Consider the following 24,897-nt stretch of genomic DNA (forward strand, 5'->3'; position numbering starts at 1 on the left):
ACAGGCTATCTATGATTGAAGGGTAGCAAGGGTTTTCTCATGACTATGTTTAGAAAAACGAAAGTACTGGTATTGCATTTATCTCCCTGAACGCCTACACAAGGATCCAAAGTCTTTTATACGAATGGAGGGGACAGGGATTTTTTTTGTTACTGTCACAAGGAATGTAATTTTTATTTTCGTTATTTTCACCGTTATTTAGGCTTACTTTATTCACAAAGTCAGGGCATTTCTAGATGTAAAGGGGTAGCCATCAAAACGATAAGATTTTATGCTAATCTTTTATACCGAGGGAAAATAATTGACATGTTCTTGGAAGGAATTCTCTTCAGGTTTTTTGGTTCCTTTTTTGTTTGTATAGTGACAATGATATTAAAGTAAGCTTGCTGGCATTTTGCTAAATTAAAAGGAAGTTTATTTTGTCCCAAATTTTACCCAAATAGTTCTCAATTCCTCAGTTTCAACATAAGTTTTCATACACCCAAGAGTGTTAGGGTTAATATTTGAAATATTTGAAACGTTAAATATTTTTTGTATAGTTATTTGATTCATTCGTTTTATGGGATGCATTCCCATCCCCCCCTCTGATTTTTTTGGCTCGGGATGTTAGCCTAGCGCCCTCTTGCTACTTTTTTCCAAGCAGATGCCCAATGTCACGTACCTGGATGTCTCACCATTATTTACCATACTGTGCCCTCAGCGAACGCGCACTAAATGAAAACGTCAACACACGGGGATGGTGAAGTTTTCTCAGGTATACGTGTACATGAACTGATGAATGTTAGAAGGTACTTTTTTCATCACCAAAATGCTGTTTGTACCGTGATAATGGCCCCAGAAATGCTTTATATTTGTGTCTTCTCATTCTTGATACACTGCTGTAGTGATTGCGTAAACTATTTCAACAAGGACGTGCACTGAAGGAAGAAAAGGAGAGTTAGTAAATGTGGTCAGGTCATGCAGGTGGAAGGCCAAGCACTATGCACTACTGCAGTATGAGTGGAGCGTTAGTAACGGTAATGAATTAATATTCCTTGTTTTCGATTTTGGACGGGATCGTCATACTAACGCTCCACGCCTGTACATAGAGTAAGTTTGAAACGGTTCTCAAAAATTCTAAAGACTCACCAAAAATACCTCTATCACCACCTACTGGCTTCTGTAAATGCCAAAGTCAAAGTGGTTCAAAAAGGAGGAATACTAACACTCCACTCAGTAGAGCTAGTCAGGTGGTGCATTGACTGTGCAGGACCAGGGTCACCCAAATTAATTTCCACAGCAATCATATTATTGTTAACACGAAAGTCAAATTTAAATAATATTGAGGTAGTTACTTAGAAAACACTCAGTAATTATTCCATACAGTGACCTATTGCAGTTTAGGCCCTACCAAATATGCCAACTTGAAGAAAACACCTAGAATTGTTCAGACCAGTCTCATGCATAACTGGGTTTCCATTGGGGTCTGACGTCTGCTCCGTTCCCACAAAGCGGAGTGGACGTCAGACCCCACAGTTCTGGGGGTAAGTTTGCATGGTTTGTGCATGGGTGTCAAGTTGCATCCATACATTGTATGTAGAGCTGTTTTTCAGATCAGTTTCATAGGGTTTGTGCCTGGTGTCAAGCCGTGTCCGTGTGTGGAACCCTTTCCACATAAACTAACTTTGAGTTTCACTGGCTTTACCATGTGTTCAACTTCATACAGTGGAATCTTGTCACATTTCAAACTTAAAAGTTGATGATTAAAACCTGTCAGTGTTACAGTCAGGGGCAGAGTCAAGGCATTTTCTTTTTTTGGGGGGGGGGGTGCCAGAGTCAGTTTGCTAACTTGGTCACCGACCTTGTATCATGTAAAATGAAAAGCTATGGTATGGTAACATTCATGATTCAGGAGAATTGGCGACGGCCAGCGTATAATTTCTATCTATTTGCCAATGAAGCTTTCACGGCCAACTAAAATAAATTGTGGTGGAGGGGTGCAGTTATTCCAAACAAAAATACTCGGTCTCTGGTCAGACCAAATTTCCGGAATTGATGCAGCAGTGCATGTTTTATCTGTTTCTTATAGTTCTGTTTGGGGGATGAGGTTGGTTTTTTTAAGACTGCCACAGACACAGAAATGAGTGGCATACAATGTATTTAATCAAAGAGCAAAGGCTAGTAGTAGCATGTCATGCTGCCATTGTTGTCTACTGTTTGTGTTCATCATCAACACTACGCAGTTGTAATGGATCTAGAGCTACCCCGAATTAGTCTGGTTCCTTGAACAAATTGCCCTTCTGACTTGAGGACTTGTGGCTGGGAATCAGTCTACTCACGATCATTCAAGCGGTGCTGAAATAGAGGGCACTGTTTTGAAAATTTTGAGAAAAAGTGGAAAAAGGATAATACCGTACATTGGTGGTTTGATGGGTTGAGTAATCCACACACACCAAAGGGATTTCATAGAGGGCATTTTTGTGGAGTCTTCATTTTTTGGATCGACCGTTGTAGGGCCGAGGATAGGGAGGAAGTCCAGTAGACTGGCCCCCAGTCTAGGGCTACATCAGATTATGTGTTTATTTCTGGTTGGTTTCCTACATGTACCTGTGAGCTCATCTTCTAGCATTACTGCCCTGATAGAGTAAGCTGTCTCTTTCCTAGCAGAATTATAGTAAACATGATTTTAGTGCTCAGAACAATATTCACTGAACCCACTTCCAGGATTGTCCATGCCTAGGGTTCCCCTAGGCTTGGACAATCCTGGAAAAAAGTTTTCTTGTAAAGTCCTGGAAAAGTCACAGAAATCGAAATCATTTAAGGGTTATTGTTGATGGGCTACTTTAATGTGATATTCGGAAAAAAGATAATTTTACAGGCCATTCTTGTCATTCCATAGTAGTGTTAACCCTGCTATGCTGAAGTCACTCTTTGGGTCACCTGGTAAACACCTCAAAAGAAGTACAGCTGTGTTGTGTTGTGCACTGCACCAACAGTCCCTCACAGGAATATCAGATTGCACTTTTGTGCTGCCCAACAACTGTGCTTCACTGTTTCATGTGCATAATTGTGCAGTAAACCAAATGCAGTGAAGAGGACTGCACAAAAGAGCCTGGGTCATTTTGTGCTGGCAACCAACTGTGTACACCTGAATCTGTGCATGTTTGTGTTCCATATAGAAAACACATGCAAGAGAGTGACTGTGGGCACTTCTGCATATTTGTGCTGTAAAACCAAAGGAGGGTTTTAATGCAGCCAATAACAACTCTGCAAAATGGTATGACGGGCCGTGGAAATTGTCATATTCTAGTCCTGGAAAGTCCTGAAAAGTTCATCAAATTTGGTTTTCCCATTTCTGTGGGAACTCTGATTGTACCAATCAGACTCCATTCAGCCTGTTACACCCTTCACTGCCAAGCTCTGCATGGTTTAATGGATTTTAACAGTGACCAAATATAACATGTATAAGAGTGCAGGTGCTGATGGGTTGAAACAAGGATATTTTGCTCATTCTGAAAAAGCTAAGATGACATTTTCTTGTTATTTTGTGGCTTTCTCTGTGTTTAGAATTGGAAGCACCTTGTTGCAAGGTCAGTGTACTGAAATGGCTGCCTACGTTGAGGCTTACTAACATATCCTGCGTCATGTAAGTGGACCAACCAATGAAGAGATCTCCAAAGTTGAAGATGCCGGTTACCATGCAGGTAAGAGTTTCATGTGTTGCACATGCTTTCATGGGTGTATCTGGGAAAGGAAGCTGGGGAGGAATGGGACCCATTTCTTTTCTGTTTTTTTTATTCTCTTTTGTTTTGAAAGTTAACGAAGTTCCCTTTCAAACTGTGTGCAAAAAGCAAAGCTCCTCAAAAAAATTTAACAAGCAAAACAAATGCACTGCCCACTCCTGAATTTTGGTCCTGGATCCACCCTAGGCTTTTGATGAGCAAAAAAAAGTTGGTGCTTTTGTTTAGCATATACGGGGCAACCCTGACCTTGGGATGGCTGTGTATGCAAGCAAGACAGTGGGGACGTGAATTACACAGGGCAACCCTGACCTTGGGATGGCTGTGTATGCAAGCAAGACAGTGGGGTCATGAATTACACAGGGCAACCCTGACCTTGGGATGGCTGCGTGTGTGCAAGCAAGACAGTGGGGACGTGATTTACACAGGGCAACCCTGACCTTGGAATGGCTGCGTGTGTGCAAGCAAGACAGTGGGGTCGTGAATTACACAGGGCAACCCTGACCTTGGGATGGCTGTGTATGCAAGCAAGACAGTGGGGTCGTGAATTACACAGGGCAACCCTGACCTTGGGATGGCTGTGTATGCAAGCAAGACAGTGGGGCCTCAAGTTACATGGGGCAACCCTGACCTTGGGATGGCTGCGTGTGTGCAAGCAAGACAGTGGGGACGTGATTTACACAGGGCAACCCTGACCTTGGGATGGCGGTGTATGCAAGCAAGACAGTGGGGTCGTGAATTACACAGGGCAACCCTGACCTTGGGATGGCTGTGTGTGCAAGCAAGACAGTGGGGTCTCAATTTACATGGGGCAACCCTGACCTTGGGATGGCTGCGTGTGTGCAAGCAAGACAGTGGGGACGTGATTTACACAGTGCAACCCTGACCTTGGGATGGGTGCGTGTGTGCAAGCAAGACAGCTCGTCACCCAGCAAACAGGGTGGTGGGAAAGGATGATGAGTTTGCACTGTGATTGGCTACATTATGCATGACCTTTGACCGTGGGGTTATTACTTCCTGTTATTGAAGTGTTATTTACATTTTTTGGTTCGGGCAAAAGTGTTGGCTATATGATAAAAACAAGGCCTTGGTATAATCACAGAGTGGTACTGAAGTATCACCGATCACATGTCTTTTGGCAATATTTTTCAAATCGTTGGTTATCTTGATCAGTTTGGATGAATGAATAAAGTGTAGTAAAAATATTTTCTGCAATGAGGAAGAAAAAGAAAAAAAAGTATTGAATTGATAAACTGTCACTTTTATTTCAACGCATTGAGCGAGCTCACACGCCTGGCTGAAATTTACCCAAAATGCTCTGCACGTCACTAGATCCCGTGTGACATATTTCCTTCACTAAAATGTGTGCAAGGCTATGAGCCCTTCCCAGCGCTCTGTTTGGGCACTAGGTGATGAGCAAAGGGACAAGATAAAGATTAAACCCTTGTAACTAGGGCAAGCTTGTTGAATGCACCCACTTTACTGGAATTGTTCTCACTTCCTTGCTTAAGTTTCCTTTTCCTTGCTGTTTCATTGCAAATTAACAAAGATCAATGGTCAACATTTCCTGAGACATGTTCAAGGAGTAAAATTTGGGTTTCAGAGTTTTGATAGAAAAACATATAAGAAGCATCTTCCCCCATTGGCATAAATTGCCTACAGATTGGCTGAGTTCGGATGGCTTGTTCTCGTACGTTCACGAACAGCTTGATTTGTTGTTCATGGGTTGGCCGCTCGAATGCAAGGAACAAACAAGCGGTTATTGCTGGTAGTGAGTGGCAAGCAACATGCAACATGGCAGTGTCCATGTACGTAATTCGAGAGTTATTGTTTGGATAACTGGGCTGAATTCTTTTCTATTTAAACAGAAGCATTCATGTCTGTGTTGTGAAAAATAATTATGTTAATTTTGCAAAACTTCCAATGTCTCCGGCTTTGTAAGCCATCTCTCTACTTTTTGTAGGTGATTAAAAATCCAAATCTCATGAGTTTTTCCATGTGTTCGTGTAAAACTCTGACAAGGAGGTGGTGTATGATACTGTTCTGAGAACAGTATTCTTGGGTTGTGTTCCTACTGTTCGAGCGAGAACAGCCTGAAGTCGTTAGAGATTGGCTGAAGATATTGACAGGCTGAAGTTAGCATTGGTGCTTAAGTTGACAGAGGTAGACTGGCTGATGTCCGCCGAAGTAGATACGCTGACCGTAGAGGTAGACAGGATGATTTCAGCAGAAATAGTTGTGCTAAGGTCAGCAGAGGTGGTCACGTTGACAGTGGAGGTACATAGGCTGACATCAGCAGAGGTGGTCACGTTGACAGCGGAGGTGTACAGGCTGACGTCAGCAGAGGTGGACAAGCTAATGGCAGAGGTAGACAGTCAGAGAGTTGAAGTCGTCAGAAGAAGACCAGCTGGCATTGGCAAAAGTACGTCTTGGATATGATGATTTGTGATGACGTGTTATTATTTGAGATTTACCAGTAGAGATTTAAAAGTGCTTCCATCTTGTCATTCCTTAAATCTTGAAGGAGTCATCATTGTTGAGACAAATTGCCTGCTGTTTTTCAAGAAGCTTCCTCTGAATACTTTTTTTTCAAAGTTGACCTGCATCAATTGGAATTTCCTAAATTTGTCAAAGTGCAGTTAATTGAGATTTGTTCATTTTGCATCAATTACTTTATGGTGCATTTTCATTAGGAATATAAATTTGTTTAGATGACTGCAGTGAACGTTATACACAAAAGTTCAGCTGTTTGTTAAGTTCCAGTGCTGTAAAGTTCTTGAACAGTTTAAATGATTCAGCCCAATACCGCTATTCTGAACACCTCTGTACCAAACATTGGGGTACATGTATACTGAACATTCTCCTTGGCTCCTGAGTTCTCCATACCGAACATTAAAAGGTTGCTTTAAAAGGAAATACATTTAGGACTGATGAGAATACCGACAAGTTTAGGAAAATCTGTCTTGCAAAAGATCAGTGCCAACACCGTCAGTATCTTTGTGTTTAATTTGCCTCAGAAATTGTATTTGATGAGGTTTATTCTTGTAATAATGATGCATCGTCTTCTCAGGATTTTCTTTTAAATTTACGTGTACAGGTATTACCTGTGGTGGCTCCTGGCTCCCAAATCTATTAGCCCATGCCTCATAATTAATATCTACCCCATTCACTCCTAAAACAAGATTCAATCCTAATGTAATCAAGATTCAAGCCCACAACTACCTATTAGACCACTTTCTCTGATCTCCTTGTAAAGACATCAGATTGTCGAGATAGTGTCACTAGAATCAATGTGTTTTTATTGTACAAGGGGTTAGGATTTTTAGGTACAAGTACATGTACCCGTTACATACATGTACATGTACCTTATAGGGTGTAAACTTCAACTTGAGCAGATATCCTAAAAAATTGGTCTTCAAGATGCACTATTCACTCAATTCTGAGTTCAGCTATAAGCTATATAAGCCTGCAAATCTCAAATGCAAAGTTTGAATTTTAATTGCAACAGAAAAAGAGTAACATTTTGAATTTGTGCATTAATGCAAATTGTTTGGTTGACTGTCATCTGTTTTGGGAGCGAAGAACAACAAATTTGTCCACGGTCTTACATGTATGTAACAGTGTCCATTCTTTGATCTTTGTATTCTTGCCAAGAAACTGAAGTGAGACTAGATGCCATCCAGTCTATGCTGCTTTCCTTAAGATGTCACAGCGATGTGAATGATACCAGTCCCCACCACACAGCTGTTTGAGAAGCTCTTCCGTCTCAGTGGATGCGTTTCCACCCATGTATTCAGTGACCAGGGAATCCCATCCTGGACAATGCACGTAAGAATTTGAGTATGGTGTCTCGTCACTGATGCTCTAACCATTTGTGGACGTTTTCCTACCAACATCACCACTCCATGGATAGTGCTGTTCTGTTGTTTCTCCACAAGGCCTTGATGCAGCCCCCTCGTAGATGCCCAACCATCCTGTTTGTGTTACCTGTCTCATGATGCCATTGATGTTATGCTCCGGCATACGCCTTGCCATTGATACCAGTTCCTAGTGGCTACCTTTCTGCAGTGGTCCCTTCTTGGCTAGTGTTGCGTCTCGTGAATGTGAGTAGTGTATTTACTAAATCAAAGCTTTCCACATTATGCATTGTCCAAACCGTTGTCATAAAAGTTGTGAACTACGCTTGAAATTGCTATTTGAACCAGAAATCCAAGAGAATACTTTATATTCGGCTCGGTCCGCATGTGGATTGGGTTTTCAGTCCCTCCCTGATTCCGTGGGTTTTACCCAGGATATTCCTCTGGGGTTTTCTTCCCACCTCTAAAACTGTAACTGCTTCTCATTGTGTCCTCACAGCAGGTTTCTTCAGGCTTGTAAGCTACAGTGCCAAGGGTACTTTTAAGGAATCCTTGGTGTCATTGTCAGAAATAAATAATAAAAATAATTTCCCAAGAACCTTGCGGGTAGCCATTTCATATTCAAGAAATAATCCTTTTTCTGAATTCAGTAGAAATCTATTTGCCTTTTTAAAATTTTTGTTCGAAGTTGTATGGATTTCATATTTAAATAGGCTTTTTGGTATCAACTTTGGAAAAACCAGTGAACCAAAACATCTAGAAAAGCTTTGAATTTTTAAAATTTTCTGTCCTTTTCTGAGCTGTCCAGTGAAAGTGCAGAAGACAACTGCATGTTTTTTGGATGACATGCATTCCTTTTTTTATGTTTTGCATTTTTACATATTCTGTCGATATATTCTGTCAGTCTTTTATTAAAGTCTCACCCTAACAGGTTAAGTTTAGTATGCCTGAATAAAGAATAATTTGACGTTTTTGTTAAACCATTGCTTTTACTGACCGAATTCCAAATGCAGGTATTGTGTGGCTTTTCATAGTTTGCTGGCTATTGAGGGACATACATCACTGGCTTCCAGTAAACTAAGAACAGGGCAGTTGATCATCTCTGTCATCTCATCAAACAGCAGTTTTAGATGCCTTACAGATTTCACTTTTAAGGTGAGCGAGATTTCTTTTGCAATTTCAGAAGAAGCTCAGCATTAATTAATAATAATTGTTATTGTTATAAAATAATTGTTATTTCATACACGATGTTTGTGAATTCTGTGAACATTTATGATGTGTCAAACACAAACCTGATTGCTCTTCACAGCCTGCATTGCAGGGCATTGCCATAGAAATATTGTCAAATATTACACCACTGACTTTCAAGAGTTGGTACTTATGGCGGTGTTGAAAGTTGGTTGATAATCTTGCTTTTTCAAAATTCAGGGTTTCAGCTGCAAATAATACCATCAATGGTTTTCTTTTAAAATGAAGCAGTTGCAATCTGCAGCTTCTTTGGATATTTTGTCATATGATTTAACAGTTAATATAAAATTGGAAAACGACTTCCTCTTGGTGTGAGCCTTTGAATGTGGGATGGATTGGGAATGCACAGTATGTGGATGTGGGTTTTGATTCTGTTTTGAGAAACAACTGCAAAAACAGCAGCTGAAAACCAAGAGATGAATGGGCAACTTTATTTGGAGGTCGACGAAAAAAGGACAGTCCCAAAATGTTACTTTATTTTCAGTTTTATTGAATATTTCCAGCAGAAGAATCATTTATAATTGACCTTGCCAATTGGTATACAAGCTAAATTTGGCTCTATGTAAGGCCTAATCCAAACTAAGCTTTTATCTGTGACTGTAGGGTTGGTGAAAATCAACTGATCTTGTTGTCATTTTGTTGAACATATCCACTGGAGAATGTTTCATTCTGATATTCCTACATTTAAGAGAACTATACACAAATGAAGGTGAAAGCTTGGGTCAGTCATTATGTTTGCTAGTAATCTTCTCCCTCTTGTACTTGTTATTCAATCTGTTTCAGTAGTTAGTTTGGCCTGTGTATATGACGATAGTCTGCAAATGGTCAAAAGGTTTATCTTGGTTAATCGTGATGGGTACCATCTCTTCAATTATTCTTATTTATTTGACCATCACAATAACAAACAAAGCAAAATTAAACAAAAATTATGTAAAAAACAACAAAAGCACAAATACAAGTAAATATAAGCAGTAGCAGGGACCAGGGATAAAAATCTGAATACATAACGAGACAAATATCAGTTATGCGGGTCAGCAGGGACTGCAAAAGTAAAATAAACTACTATTACCCCCGTTTATGCTCATATCGTTAACAAGACAAATTAAACAGAACAAAGGAAACAGTAGTCCCCACACAGGTGATCAAAATGACAGCCGAAAAAAGAGAAAAAAAAATCTTCCAAACGTAAGAAAATTATCCCGCAAAATGAAGGCCATGCTATAAAAACGATTTTCTTTACTCGTTCTTTTTAATCATAGGAATTTTTCATTTAAAAAATATCCAGTTTTAATCAAGTCCTCTGTGCCCTCCTTTTGAGGTGATTTTACTGGCTTGTTGGTAATTTGGGTTTTTGTTATTTATTATTCATGTGATGTCATTTGTCTGTGATTTGTTTACGCCTGTACTCAGTACCACAATTACGGCCAAGATTTGGACTCTAGCACTGTGCCTATCTGTTCTACTCGTTAGTCTTCTGCTGCTGGTTGAACAGTGATACGCTCCATGCTGTGACATGCTCAACCTCTCTCATCACTTTCTTATCTTGTCTGTTCTGGAATAGCATGAGCGAATTCCGGCTGCAATATCTGTTGTGTAAGAGCACTGAGCCTTTTAGGGGCAATAAAAGTAACAACAGCATGATTTTGATTTCCTCAACATAACAGAACTGGTAATTTGCAACTGTTTCAGTGACCTTTTGTCTTGTGGTGGCAACAAAAGGTTTGTTGAAAGGTTGCTACTTTGCATGGTTTTTCTGTACCATCTGGTGTACCTCAAGGAAGTGTCTTGAGCCCAATCCAGTTCTTAAGTATACCAACGACTTTCCTTGTCATATGTGTCAGCTAGCACTTTATTTGGTAACAGTGGTCTTGTGTATAGGCCAATATAATGTCAGTCTGATGACCTTCAAGATATCCATGGCTTCCAAAGATGTTGTCATGCTAATAAAATGCATCTTAATACATTAGTAAGGAAGCCAAAGTTTTGCTTATACTAGGATGGTCAAAGAAAATAGTGGACCTGAATTGTACCTTAGTTAACATGCAGTTTGAAGCTGATAATGAGTACAAAGTTTCTCGGGAAAATCTTGTTATGTCACTACCAAATCAAACAGACTTAGTATTTCTTGCTTTCATCTTGCAATTTACTAGTTTTGACTATTCTGGAATATAAGTAGCCTATCTGGTACCTTCAAAACAGAAACCTTATACCTTGACAAATTAGAACAAAATTCAACGTTGAGCAACCAGGATAATTCTCTAGTGAAGAAGATTTAAAATGGATTACACAGATTGGTTGCATATGTACATTGAATTTGTCTTTACGTAAATTTAAAAGCATCTATCTTTTGCTTACATTTGTTGTTAGAGGTCTTCATAGAGCTTTTGACCGTGAAATAGTCTTAGTGAACAGGTGGTATATTGAAACGATCAGGCTGGACAAAACTTAGGGCACGAATTCAAAAACTTCATCATTTATCCAATTACATGCTCTTGAGATGACCTACATGTACCTGAACGTTTGAGAACTGAAGTGGTTTAAATAATCCTTCAACACGGGATCAACTTACCAAGTACCTACTTGAATTCGAAAGTATATGAAACTTGACAGAGTACTGATTGAATTTGCAGTGGAGTACCCTTGTAATAAGGTCGTTGGGACTGGCAAGTTGTGGGAGTGTCACTGTGTTGTTTGGTGTAAGGAAGCACAAAATGGGGGGATTTGAATACCTAGGATTTGCCATGTGGGCCAGATGTGTCAATGGTTTTGCTTTTGTCCATATTTAAGTGTATTTTGTTATTTCGTGGTGTCTTTCTGTTTTTTCGGTTTTTACACAATAAATTTCTTTTATTGTTTTGGGGGTACTTATTGTTTAATTGATTGATTTGTTTCTGTAATTAATTTTTTTTGGTTATTTTAATGTATTTGTATGTCATATTTATATTATTTTGCCAACTGTATATATTTTTTCTGTTCGATTTATTTATTGCCATTTCTTGAATCTTGTGCTGTTACTTTATTGTGTATGTGTGTGCACGTTTATGTAAAACCTGGAGCTTCAGAAATGAAGTCTTACGGGTGACAGTTATTGGATTAACTGTGCCTCTCCGGGCATTTGTAAGTTTGTGTTTGTGATCTCAGTGTATTTTGTGTTATGTGTTTTTGTTTAAGGTTGCTGTGTTCTTTATCTTGGAAAATGCCGAATAAATGAAATTGTTTCCCTCATTGTACACACGTTACTTAGTCTGTTTTCGACGAAGAGTTTTTATCTCCGAGGTTAAGTAGGTTGACAAATGGTCCGAATGGGCGAGCTTGGGGTGACTCGACAAGGATGAAAATTTCACTATCCCCTGGCGAAAATTTTATTTCGATATTTGGAGACATTAAACAAAAAGGTTTCATATTTTTTTGGTTTTGCATGCTACACACGTCAAATACACGCCACGTTGTCTCCATATCCGATATTAAATTGTCAAGAGATGGGCTGATCCTGGAGTCTTTGGAAAGGTTATATGTTTATCATCCAAAAAGAAAATTTCATGCCATTTTGCAACAGAACAGACATGGGGGTCAGAGTTTTCCTTAGACATGCTCCCTATTTCGTTCGTTTTCGCTTTGTACACACGGTAGTCGGTCTGCGTCTGCCGCTACATGTCTCCATAGCCGAGTTTACTGTAAATATTCTGAAACGGTCAAAATGGGCTGACCTTGATATCTTCAGAGACGGTATATATTTCTCTGTCCATTGAGATAATTTTCCTGTCCATATTTAAGCTGAAGCTTTGGAAATACCTGCGAAAGAAGTCTAGAGTTGTCCCACTGCTCTTTGTTCTCACTTTACCGAGACACTTCAGCGCACAGTGTGATCGCAATATTTTAGCCAAAAAAGTTTCCGATTGCTTGAAATGTGGTAGACATGCTGACAATCAAAGGGCACATGTTCCTCTATTCATTGACGTAAGTTTCATATTCATAATATGCTGAACAAGGCAAGAGTTCTTGGCTGAGCTAGTGCTTCCTGTGTTTTTGCGATTTGTCCTCTGTTCACACATTACTGGTCTTCCCAGCAGCAAATCCAGCTTTAGCGTTGGGGGGGGGGTCCAAACTGAATACAGTTTCGGGCCTATTCAGCATGATTTTGGGGAAGAAGAACTTTCAGAAGCGTGACGGTCGTGACATCCTTGTTTTTATGTCTTGGTATTGTTTTCTTAGGGTATTGGTGCTGATATACCCATTACCCCCTTCCTCACACACCTACAAAGTATTTTTAGTGAACAAAATTGTGGCAGGGGCATGCCCCCCACCCTTGCGTCCACTGGCCAGGCCATTGCCTCTTCCTGAGCAGAGAATGACTCCATTATATTCGAGCATAAAAGTGCAGAAATTTGTCCAAATGTGGCATTCATGGCGGCATCTGAAATAGTACATATTCCTCTGTCCATTAGTCGAAGTTTCAGATCCAAATATTTTATTATTAGGGAAATACCCATCGAAGAAGGCAAGAGTTCATGTCTCACTGCTTGTTATTTTGTGCAATTGTCCCTTTGTAGACACTCTACTGATCCTCTTCCTGCGCACATGGCTCAATATTTGCGCATTAGGGTCCTGATGCTTGCTACTTTTGTTCAATTTCCCTTTGCCACATTTTACCGGTCCTCGATCTTCCCCAGTAAAGATGGCTTCCTATACCCGGGCTTTACAGGTCTAAAAGTGCTTCAAATCTAACAGTCTCAGCGACATATGAAAGGGCACACTTTCCTTCATCAGATGACATAGGTGTTATATTTCTAGTTATTGGGGAAATACACGAAAAAAAGAAGACAAGGGATCTGTAACTGCTTGTCAGATTCGTGACTTTTCCCCTTTCTCCACACTTTAGCAGTCCTCTTCCCGCACAAAGATGGTTCTATGTATTCGAACATAACAGGTGTGAAGATTGTCCAAATCTAGCAATCCTACCACTATCCGAAAGTGTGCATGTTCTAATAATTGATACGTTTCATATCCATCCTTGGTGTGTTTAGGGAAATATGGGAGAAAGAGGACGAATTTTTCTCAGACTGCTTGCTGTTTTTTGTGAATTTCTGCATTCGTCCTCACATTACCATTCCTCATCCCGCGCAAATATAGCTCCATATGTTCGACCAAAGAACGTCTAAAAATTGTCTAAATGTGGCAATCCCAGTACCGTGTAAAAGAGCACGTTTCATGTCCATGTTAGGAAAATGTTGGCGAAAAAGGCAAACCTTGTCCTACTGCTTGTAACTTTTGTTCAATTCTCTTTTCTAGTACTGCCTGACAGAGAATAAGTTCCACTCTCTATTGAAGAAATTTTCATTATCCTGCTGTTCTAGATAGGGAAATATTAGCAAAGGTAGGCAAGAGTTTTTGTCCCACTACTTTTTACTTTACCGTTCGTGTTTCCGTGCATAAATGGCTCCATATGTTTCAGTATAAGGTTTGAAAATTGTCCAAATATAGCGTTCTTGACAGCTACTGAAAGGGCACTTGTTCTCCATTCGTTGACGTATTTAAAGTTTCAGGAAAATTAAATGAAGTTAGGAAAAAGTTTGCATTCCACTGCTTGTTTTTTGGTTGATCACCTCTTTTGGTTCAATTTGTTCCATTGTGCTATTATTTAGGACTTTTAATTTTAGGCCATTTAATTATTTAGGTATTTATTAATTTTGCTTCTCTACCCTTAAGTTCTCAACTTCGTACATATTCCACTCATCTTATTTGCTGCATTGAAATCCTTCTCAATTGCACATATTTAAAGCTCCTAACATCTAACTATTTCAAGATCTGAAATCGTAAGTAGTCCAAGTTTCAAATCTTGCAGTTATTTCTGAATTTGGTGATTTAGGTATTTCGATATTTTGTCATTTTGCTATATGACCCTTTAACTCTGAAATTTGTTCTCCTATCTCATTTGCTGCACACCAATGTTTATTCCAGTCTGAATTCCAACATAACTAAAGGTGCATGGATCAAACTTTTTGAATAAATCAATTCCTCAATAGTCCAAGAGTCAAGTTTATATAGAGATAGTTTGAAATTTGGCTGTTTAGTTACACTGGTACTGAGTATTTTCTTAGCCCTTCTTTTAACTTTGGAAATTCGTACATATTTTAACCTACCGTATTCGCTGCATTCCGATGTATTCCCGTCTGAATATTTATAAGTAAAGCTCCAAAAATCTAACCTTATCAAGGAATCACAACCTGATTAGTCCAAGACTCAAATAGTGCAGGTATTTACACATTTAGCTATTTATTTAGACAGATACTGAGTCTTTTGTTTCCTCCGCCTTAACTTTAGAAATTCGTATATATTTAAGCCTGTTTTATCCCTTTCTTTCCGATGTTTTTCCGTCTGAGTTCCAACCTAACTGAAGCTCCAAAATCTAGATTTTTGAAGAAATCCATTCCTCAATATTCCAAGACTCAAACTGTGCTGATATTTAGAAATCTGGCTATTAAGTTAGACTTTTATTGAGTCGCCGTATCCTTAACTTTTAAAATTCGTACATATTGGACCCTACCGCATTTTAATGTTTTCTCGTCTGAATTGCAACATATAACGTAAGCTCGAAAACTCTAACAAATTCAAGAAATCAATTCCTGAATAGTCCAAGACTGAAATCGTGCAGGTATTTAGAAATTTAGCTATTTACTATAGAGTCTTTTTGAAGCCTTACCCTCAACTTTGGGACTTTGCACATATCATTTTGACCCTACCACATTTGGTGCATTACGAGGCTTTCCCCAATGAATTCCAACATAACTAAAGCTCAAAAATTCTACATTTTTCAAGACAGAAATTCTGCAAATGTCCAAGACTAGAATCGTGCAGGATTTAGAAATTTGGCGATTTAGTTAGACAGATATTGAGTCTTTTTGTAGTCCTACCTTTAACTTTAAAAAAAAAATCGTACATATTTCATATGTACGATTTCATATCTCAATTGCTGCATAGCGACATTTCCTAAGAGTTCCAACATAACTGCAGCTCCCAAAATATGTAAATATCTAAAACTTAAATCGCACAAGTATTTTGAAATATGGTGATTTAGTTAGACAGATATGGCGTCTTTTATAGCCCTACCCTTAACTTTAAAAAAATCGTACATATTTCTGCCTTTCTCATTTGCTGCAATACGATGTATTCCATTATGAATTCCTACATAACTGAAGCTCCACAAATCTAAAGTTTTCAAGAAATCAGTTCCTCAGTAGTCCAAGACACAAATTGTGGGGGTATTAGGAAATTTCGCGATTTAGTTATACAGATATTGAGTCCTTTTATAGCCCTAGCTTGAAAAACAAAGTTGTACATATTTCCCCCTGGCCCATTTGCTGCATTTTGATATATTCCCCTAAGAATTTCAACATAACTGAAGCTCAACAAATCAAAATTTTTCCAAGAAATCAATTCGTCAATAGTCCAAGACTCAAATTGTGCAGGTACTTAGAAATTTTGCGATTGAGTTAGAAACATACGGTGTCTTTTTGATGCCCTACCCTTAACTTAAACATTATGGGGTCCGAAATTTATAAGGATGAGAAAGAAGATACCTGCAAGACTCTATAGATTACCATCAATATGGGGACAAAAGTCAGCATGAGAATGTATATACATACATCTCTCTCATAGATCATCGTCAATATTTGTACTCCATAGATTACCGTTATTATATGATCTCTAGTGTATTAGCTAGATTAGATTACTATCAGTATGAAGATACCTTCATAATTCCATAGATTGCCGTCAATATGAGGACATCAGTGTATCAGCATGAGAATGTACATACATAAATTAGTCCATAAATTATATGTGCATCAGTCAATAGACTACCGTCAATATGGGTACAACAGAGTACCAGCATGAGAATGTAGATACATACATAACTCCATAGATCACCGTCAATATACGGACTCCATAGTTTGCCGTCATTATGGTGCTCAGTCATGCATGACAGGAGGGATACCCACCAAGGTATCGTTTAATAGAAAGAATACTGCTTCTACTTTTCGGAGATCCTTTTACATTATAGTAATATCTCATGGTATGGGCATATTAACCCCTTTCTTCAGGGTTAAGTTTTTTCTGGGACACCCTGTACATGACCGTCATTATGGGGACAACTTGTATCACCATGAGAATGTAGAATACATACATCACTCCATATATTACCGTCAATATGGGGACTCCACAGATTGCCGTCATTATACGGACTCCAGTGTACTATAGTCATGTAAAAGTAGATCCATATAAATCACTCCATATATTACCGTCAATATGGAAATTCCACAGATTACCGTCATTATACGGACTCCAGTGTATAGTCAAGTAAATGTAGATACATAAACATCACTCCATATATTATCGTCAATATGGAGATTCCACAGATTACCGTCATTATAGGGACTCCAGTGTAAATGTAAATGTAGATACATACATCACTCCATATGTTACCGTCAAAATGGGGACTCCACAGATTACCGTCATTATAGGGACTCCAGTCTATAAGCAAGGGAGTATAGATACATACATTGCTCCGTAGATTACCGTCATTATATGGGGTCCAGATTTATAAGATGAGAATGAAGATACCTGCATCACTCCATAGACTACCATCATTATCGAGACTCCATGGATTACAGTCATTATAGGCACTCCAGTTCATAAGCAAAGGAATATAGATACACACATTGCTGGAAGGATTACTGTCATTATTGTGTCCCTAATTTATAAGGATGAGAAGGAAGATAAGTGCATCACTCTATAGATTACCGTTATCATGGGGTCCCAAATTTATTAGCATTTTCATGAAAATAACTGCATCACTCCATAGATAACCATTATTATATGGACTCCACTTTATAAGCGAGGAAGTATAGATACATACATTACTCCGAAAATTAACGTCATATGGGTCACAAATTTATCAGGATGTTCATAACGATACCTGCATCACTACATAGAATACCGTCATTATGGGGTCCCAAATTTTTAAAGATGAGAATGAAGATAAATGCATCACTCCATAGTTTACTGTCAACATGGTGACTCCATAGATTACCCTCACTACAGGGACTCCAGTGTGTTAGAATGTTATTGTAAATAAATGCATCACTCCGTATATTACTGTCATTATAGGGACTCCTGTTCATTTGCTAGGGAATATAGATACCCTGTACATGGGTTGTTCTATACATTACCCTTATATTTTTGCGTAATTCTGACTTTGCGGTATACCGGGTCCTGTAATCGCACAGACATTGCTTCATGTATTCGAGCATAAAAGGCCTTAAAATAATCAAAATCTGGCAATCTTTGTGTCACCTCAAAGGGCACATCTTCCTCCATAGATTCGTATAAGTTTTATGTCAAGATTTACAGTAGTTAGGGATATATCTGCAAAAGGAAGTGCGAGTTATTTCTGACTGCTTTATATTTTTGCGAAATTCTGACTTTGCGCTGCGCCGGATGCTGTTCTCGCCCAGGGAATGCTTCATATTTCCCAGCATTAAATGTCTTCAAATTACCTACATCTTGCATTCTTGGTGTCATCTGAAAGGCCAGATGTTTCCCTATCCATTCATATAAGTTTCATATCCATATTTGCAGTAGTTAGGGAAATATCTTGCAAAGGAAATGCAAGTTCGTGTCCAATTGCCTGATATTTTTGCGGAATTCTGGCTTCGTTTGCGCTGTCATGGTCCTCATCCCACGCAGAGACTTCTTCTATCGAGCATAAAAGGTCTGAGAATTATCTAAATCTGGTAATGTTGGTGTGATCTGAAAGGTCTCATGTTTCCCTGTCCCTTCATATAAGTTTCATATCCATATTTGCAGTAGTTAGGGAAATATCTGCCAAAGGAAGTGCAAGTTCTTGTCTGACTGTTTGATATTTTTGCGGATTTCTGGCTTCGTCTACGCTATACTGGTCCTTATCCCACGCATAGACTGCTTCCTATAATCGAGCATAAGAGGTCTGAGAATTATCTAAATCTGGCATTGTTGGTGTGATCCGAAAGGTTACATGTTTCCCTATCCATTCATATAAGTTTCATATCCATATTTGCAGTAGTTAGGGAAATATCTGCCAAAGGAAGTGCGATTTCTTGTCTGACTGTTGGATATTTTCGGGATTCTGGCTTCGTCTACGCTATACTGGTCCTTATCCCGCGCAGAGAATGCTTCCTATAATCGAGCATAAAAGGTCTGAGAATTATCTAAACCTGGCAATGTTGGTGTGATCGGAAAGGTTACATGTTTCCCTATCCATTCATATAAGTTTCATATCCATATTTGCAGTAGTTAGGGAAATATCTGCCAAAGGAAGTGCGATTTCTTGTCTGACTGTTTGATATTTGTGCGGAACTCTTGCTTTGTCTACGCTATACTGGTCCTTATCCCGCGCAGAGACTTCTTCTATCGAGCATAAAAGGTCCGAGAATTATCTAAACCTGGCAATCCTGGTGTTATCTGAAAGGCCACATGTTTCCCTGTCCATTTGTATAAGTTTCATATCCATATTTGCAGTAGTTAGGGACAAATATGCCAAAGGAAGTGCAAGTTCTTGTCTGACTGTTTGATATTTTTGCAGAATTCTGGCTTCGTCTGCGCTATACTGGTCCTTATCCCACGCAGATACTGCTTCATATAATCGAGCATAAAAGGTCTGAGAATTATCTAAATCTGGCAATGTTGGTGTGATCTGAAATGCGACATGTTTCCCTATCCATTCATATCAGTTTCATATCCATATTTGCAGTAGTTAGGGAAATATCTTGCAAAGGAAATACAAGTTCGTGTCCAATTCCCTGATATTTTTGTGGAATTCTGGCTTCGTCTGCACCATACCGGTCCTTATCCGGCGCAGAGAATGCTTCATATAATCGAGCATAAAAGGTCTGAGAATTATTTAAATTTTGCAATCTTGGTGTCATCTGAAAGGCCATATGTTCCTCTATCCATTTGTATAAATTTCATATCCATATTTGCAGTAGTTAGGGAAATAGCTGCCAAACTAAGTTCGAGTTCTTTTCCAACTGCCTCTTTTTTGCGGAATTCTGGCTTCGTCTGCAATATATTGGTCCTTATCCCACGCAGAGACTGCTTAATATAATCGAGCATAAAAGGTCTGAGAATTATCTAAATCTGGCAATCGTGGTGTAATCTGAAAGGTTACATGTTTCCCTATCCATTTATATAAGTTTCATATCCATATTTGCAGTAGTTAGGGAAATATCTTCCAAGGAAATGCAAGTTCGTGTCCAATTGCCTGATATTTTTGCAGAATCCTTGCTTCGTCTGCGCTATACCGGTCCTTTTACTGCGCAAGGATTGCTTCATATATTTGAGCATAAAAGGTCTGAGAATTATTTAAATCTTCCAATGTTGCTGTCATCTGAAAGGCCACATGTTCCCCTATCTTTTTGTATAAGTTTCATATCCATATTTGCAGTAGTTAGGGAAATATCTTCCAAAAGAAATGCAAATTTGTGTCCAGTTGCCTGATATTTTTGCAGAATTCTGGCTTCGTCTGCACCATACCGGTCCATATCCCGCGCAAGGATTGCTTCATATATTTGAGCATAAAAGGTCTGAAAATTATCTAAATTTTCCAATCTTGCTGTCATCTGAAAGGCCGAATGTTCCCCTATCTATTTGTATAAGTTTCATATCCCTGTTTGCAGTAGTTAGGGAAATATCTCCCAAAGGAAATGCAAGTTCGTGTCCACTTTCCTGATATTTTTGTGGAATTCTGGCTTCGTCTGCACCATACCGGTCCTTATCCGGCGCAGAGAATGCTTCATATAATCGACCATAACAGATCTGAGAATTATCTACATCTGACAATCTTGGAGTCATCTGAAAGGCCATTTGTTCCTCTATCCATTCATATAAGTTTCGTATCCATGTTTGCAGTATTTAGCGAAATATCTGCCAAACTAAGTTCGAAGTCTTTTCGAACTGCCTCCTTTTTTTGCTGAATTCTGGCTTCGTCTGCAATTTACAGGTCCTTATCCTGCGCAGAGAATGCTTCATATAATCGAGCATAAAAGGTCTGAGAATTATCTAAATCTGGCAATCTTGGTGTCATCTGAAAGGCCAGATGTTTCCCTGCCCATTCATATAAGTTTCATATCCATATTTGCAGTATTTAGCGAAATATCTGCCAAACTAAGTTCGAAGTCTTTTCGAACTGCCTCCTTTTTTTGCAGAATTCTGGCTTCGTCTGCAATATATTGGTCCTTATCCTGCGCAGAGAATGCTTCCTATAATCGAGCATAAAAAGTCTGAGAATTATCTAAATCTGGCAATCTTGGTGTCATCTGAAAGGCCACATAATTCCCTGCCCATTCATATAAGTTTCATATCCATATTTGCGGTAGTTAGGGAAATAGCTGCCAAACTAAGTTCGAGTTCTTTTCCAACTGCCTCCTTTTTTGCGTAATTCTGGCTTCATTTGCAATATACAGGTGCTTATCCCACGCAGAGAATGCTTCATATAATCGAGCATAAAAGGTCTGAGAATTATCTAAATTTGGCAATGTTGGTGTGATCTGAAAGCGCACATGTTTCCCTGTCCATTCATATAAGTTTAATATCCATATTTGCAGTAGTTAGGGAAATATCTGCCAAAGGAAGTGCAAGTTTGTGTCTGACTGATTAATATCTTTGCGGAATTCTGGCTTCGTCTACGCTATACCGGTCCTTATCCCACGCAGAGAATGCTTCCTATAATCGCGTATAAAAGGTCTGAGAATTATCTAAATCTGGCAATCTGGGTGTCATCTGAAAGGCCACATGTTCCCCTATCCATTCATATACGTTTCTAATCCATATTTGCAGTAGTTAGGGAAATATCATCAAAAGGAACTGGAAGTTCGTGTCCAATTGCCTGATATTTTTGCGGAATCCTTGCTTTGTCTGTGCTATACCGGTCCTTATCCGGCGCAGAGAATACTCCATATAATCGAGCATAAAAGGTCTGAGAATTATTTAAATCTGGCAATCTTGGTGTCATCTGAAAGGCTATATGTTCCTCTATCCATTTATATAAATTTCATATCCATATTTTCAGTAGTTAGGGAAATATCTGCAAAAGGAAGTGCAAGTTCTTGTCTGACTGTTTGATATTTTTGCGGAATTCTGGCTTCGTCTACGCTATACCGGTCCATATCCCACGCAGATACTGCTTCATATAATCGATCATAAAAGGTCTGAGAATTATCTAAATCTGGCAATGTTGGTGTGATCTGAAAGGTTACATGTTTCCCTGTCCATTCATATAAGTTCCTATCCATATTTGCAGTAGTTAGGGAAATATCTGCCAAAGGAAGTGCAAGTTCTTGTCTGACTGTTTGACATTTTTGCAGAATCCTTGCTTCGTCTGCGCTATACCGGTTCTTTTCCTGCACAAGGATTGCTTCATATAATCGAGCATAAAAGGTCTGAGAATTATCTAAATCTGGCAATGTTGGTGTCATCTGAAAGGTCACATGTTTCCCTATCCATTCATATCAGTTTCGTATCCATATTTGCAGTAGTTAGGGAAATATCTTCCAAAGGAAATGCAAGTTCGTTTCCAATTTCCCTGATATTTTTCTGGAATTCTGGCTTCGTCTGCACCATACCGGTCCTTATCCGGCACAGAGAATGCTTCATATAATCGATCATAAAAGGTCTGAGAATTATCTACATCTGGCAATCTTGGTGTCATCTGAAAGGCCATTTGTTTTGCTATCCATTCATGTAAGTTTCGTATCCATGTTTGGAGTTTTTATGGAAATATCTGCCAAACTAACCTCGAGGTCTTTTCGAACTGCCTCCTTTTTTGCGGAATTCTGGCTTCGTCTGCAATATACCGGTCCTTATCCTGCGCAGAGAATGCTTCATATAATCGAGCATAAAAGGTCTGAGACTTGTCTAAATCTGGCAATCGTGATGCCATCTGAAAGGCCACATGTTTCCCTGTCGATTCATATAAATTTCATATCCATATTTGGAATAGTTAGGGACATATCTTCCAAAAGAAATGCAAATTTGTGTCCACTTGCCTGATATGTTTGCGGAATTCTCGCTTCCTCTACGCTATACCGGTTCTTATCCTGCGCAGAGAATGCTTCATATAATCGAGCATAAAAAGTATAAGAATTATCTAAATCTGGCAATCTTGGTGTCATCGGAAAGGCGATATGTTTCTCTATCCATTCATATTAATTTCATATCCATATTTGGAGTAGTGAGGGAATAGCTGCCCAAGGAAGTGCGAGTTCTTTTCCAACTGCCTCCTTTTTTGCGGAATTCTGGCTTCGTCTGCGCTATTCCAGTCCATATCCCACGCAGAGACTGCTTCATATAATCGAGCATAAAAGGTCTGAGAATTATCTAAATCTGGCAATCTTGGTGTCATCTGAAAGGCACATAATTCCCTGCCCATTCATATAAGTTTCATATCAATATTTGCAGTAGTTAGGGAAATAGCTGCCAAACTAATTTCGAGTTCTTTTCCAACTGCCTCTTTTTTGCGGAATTCTCGCTTCGTCTGCAATATGTTGGTCCTTATCCCACGCAGAGAATGCTTCATATATTCGAGCATAAAAGGTCTGAGAATTATCTATCTCTTTCAATCTTGCTGTCATCTGAAAGGCCACATGTTCCCCTATCTATTTGTAAAAATTTCGTATCCATATTTGCAGTAGTTAGGGAAATAGCTGCCAAACTAAGTTCGAGTTCTTTTCCAACTGCCTCCTTCTTTTGCGGAATTCTGGCTTTGTTTGCAATATACCGGTCCTTATCCCACGCAGAAAATGCTTCATATAATCGAGCATAAAAGGTCTGAGAATTATCTAAATCTGGCAATCGTGATGCCATCTGAAAGGCCACATGTTTCCCTGTCCATTTATATAAGTTTCATATCCATATTTGCAGTAGTTAGGGACAAATCTGCCAAAGGAAGTGCAAGTTCTTGTCTGGCTGATTGATATCTATGCGGAATTCTGGCCTCGTCTACGCTATACTGGTCCTTATCAGGCGCAGAGAATGCTTCATATAATCGAGCATAAAAGGTCTGAGAATTATCTAAATCTGGCAATCTTGGTGTCATCTGAAAGGCCACATGTTTCCTTGCCAATTCATATAAGTTTGATATTCATATTTGCAGTAGTTAGGGAAATAGCTGCCAAACTAAGTTCGAGTTCTTTTCCAACTGCCTCTTTTTGGCGGAATTCTGGCTTCGTCTGCAATATATTGCTCCTTATCCCACGCAGAGAATGCTTCATATAATTGAGCATAAAAGGTCTGAGAATTATTTAAATCTGGCAATCTTGGTGTCATCTGAAAGGCCATATGTTCCTCTATCCATTTATATAAATTTCATATCCATATTTGCAGTAGTTAGGGAAATAGCTGCCAAACTAAGTTCGAGTTCTTTTCCAACTGCCTCTTTTTTTGCGGAATTCTGGCTTCGTCTGCGCTATACCGGTCCATATCCCACGCAGAGACTGCTTCATATAATCGATCATAAAAGGTCTGAAAATTATCTAAATCTGGCAATCTTGGTGTGATCTGAAAGGGTACATGTTTCCCTATCCATTCATATAAGTTTCATATCCATATTTGCAGTATTTAGGGAAATAGCTACCAAAGGAAATGCAAGTTCGTGTCCAATTGCCTGATATTTTTGCGGAATCCTTGCTTTGTCTTTGCTATACCGGTCCATATCCCACGCAGAGACTGCTTCATATAATCGAGCATAAAAGGTCTGAGAATTATCTAAATCTGGCAATGTTGGTGTGATCTGAAAGCGCACATGTTTCCCTGTCCATTCATATAAGTTTCATATCCATATTTGCAGTAGTTAGGGAAATATCTGCCAAAGGAAGTGCAAGTTCTTGTCTGACTGTTTAACATTTTTGCGGAATTCTGGCTTCGTCTACGCTATACCGGTCCATATCCCACGCATAGACTGCTTCATATAATCGATCATAAATTTCATATCCATATTTGCAGTAGTTAGGGAAATAGCTGCCAAAGGAAGTGCACGTTCTTTTCTA

At 39.0% G+C, this 24,897-nt stretch overlaps 1 protein-coding gene across 14 annotated transcripts in view; it reads left to right on the forward strand.

Annotated features, from left to right (window-relative positions):
* The window catches only part of LOC110979608 (DNA polymerase subunit gamma-1-like), a 105,744-nt gene that overhangs the window by 50,143 nt on the left and 30,704 nt on the right, over positions 1 to 24,897 (forward strand). For 7 of the 14 annotated variants that reach the window (XM_087136446.1, XM_087136440.1, XM_087136442.1 and 4 more), the window contains 4 exons: positions 3,547 to 3,683; positions 5,874 to 6,141; positions 7,374 to 7,822; positions 8,590 to 8,731. The gene's annotated coding sequence lies outside the window, so the exon portion shown is untranslated. Of the gene's footprint in view, positions 1 to 3,546; positions 3,684 to 5,682; positions 6,142 to 7,373; positions 7,823 to 8,589; positions 8,732 to 10,234; positions 12,055 to 24,897 lie in introns of those variants that run through there. The other 7 variants (XM_087136447.1, XM_087136444.1, XM_087136448.1 and 4 more) reach the window with 7 other exon arrangements.

Source organism: Acanthaster planci, linkage group LG05, assembly GCF_054643075.1.
Source record: "Acanthaster planci isolate LZ-2023a linkage group LG05, COTS_SCS, whole genome shotgun sequence".
Taxonomy (NCBI): Eukaryota; Metazoa; Echinodermata; class Asteroidea; order Valvatida; family Acanthasteridae; genus Acanthaster; species Acanthaster planci.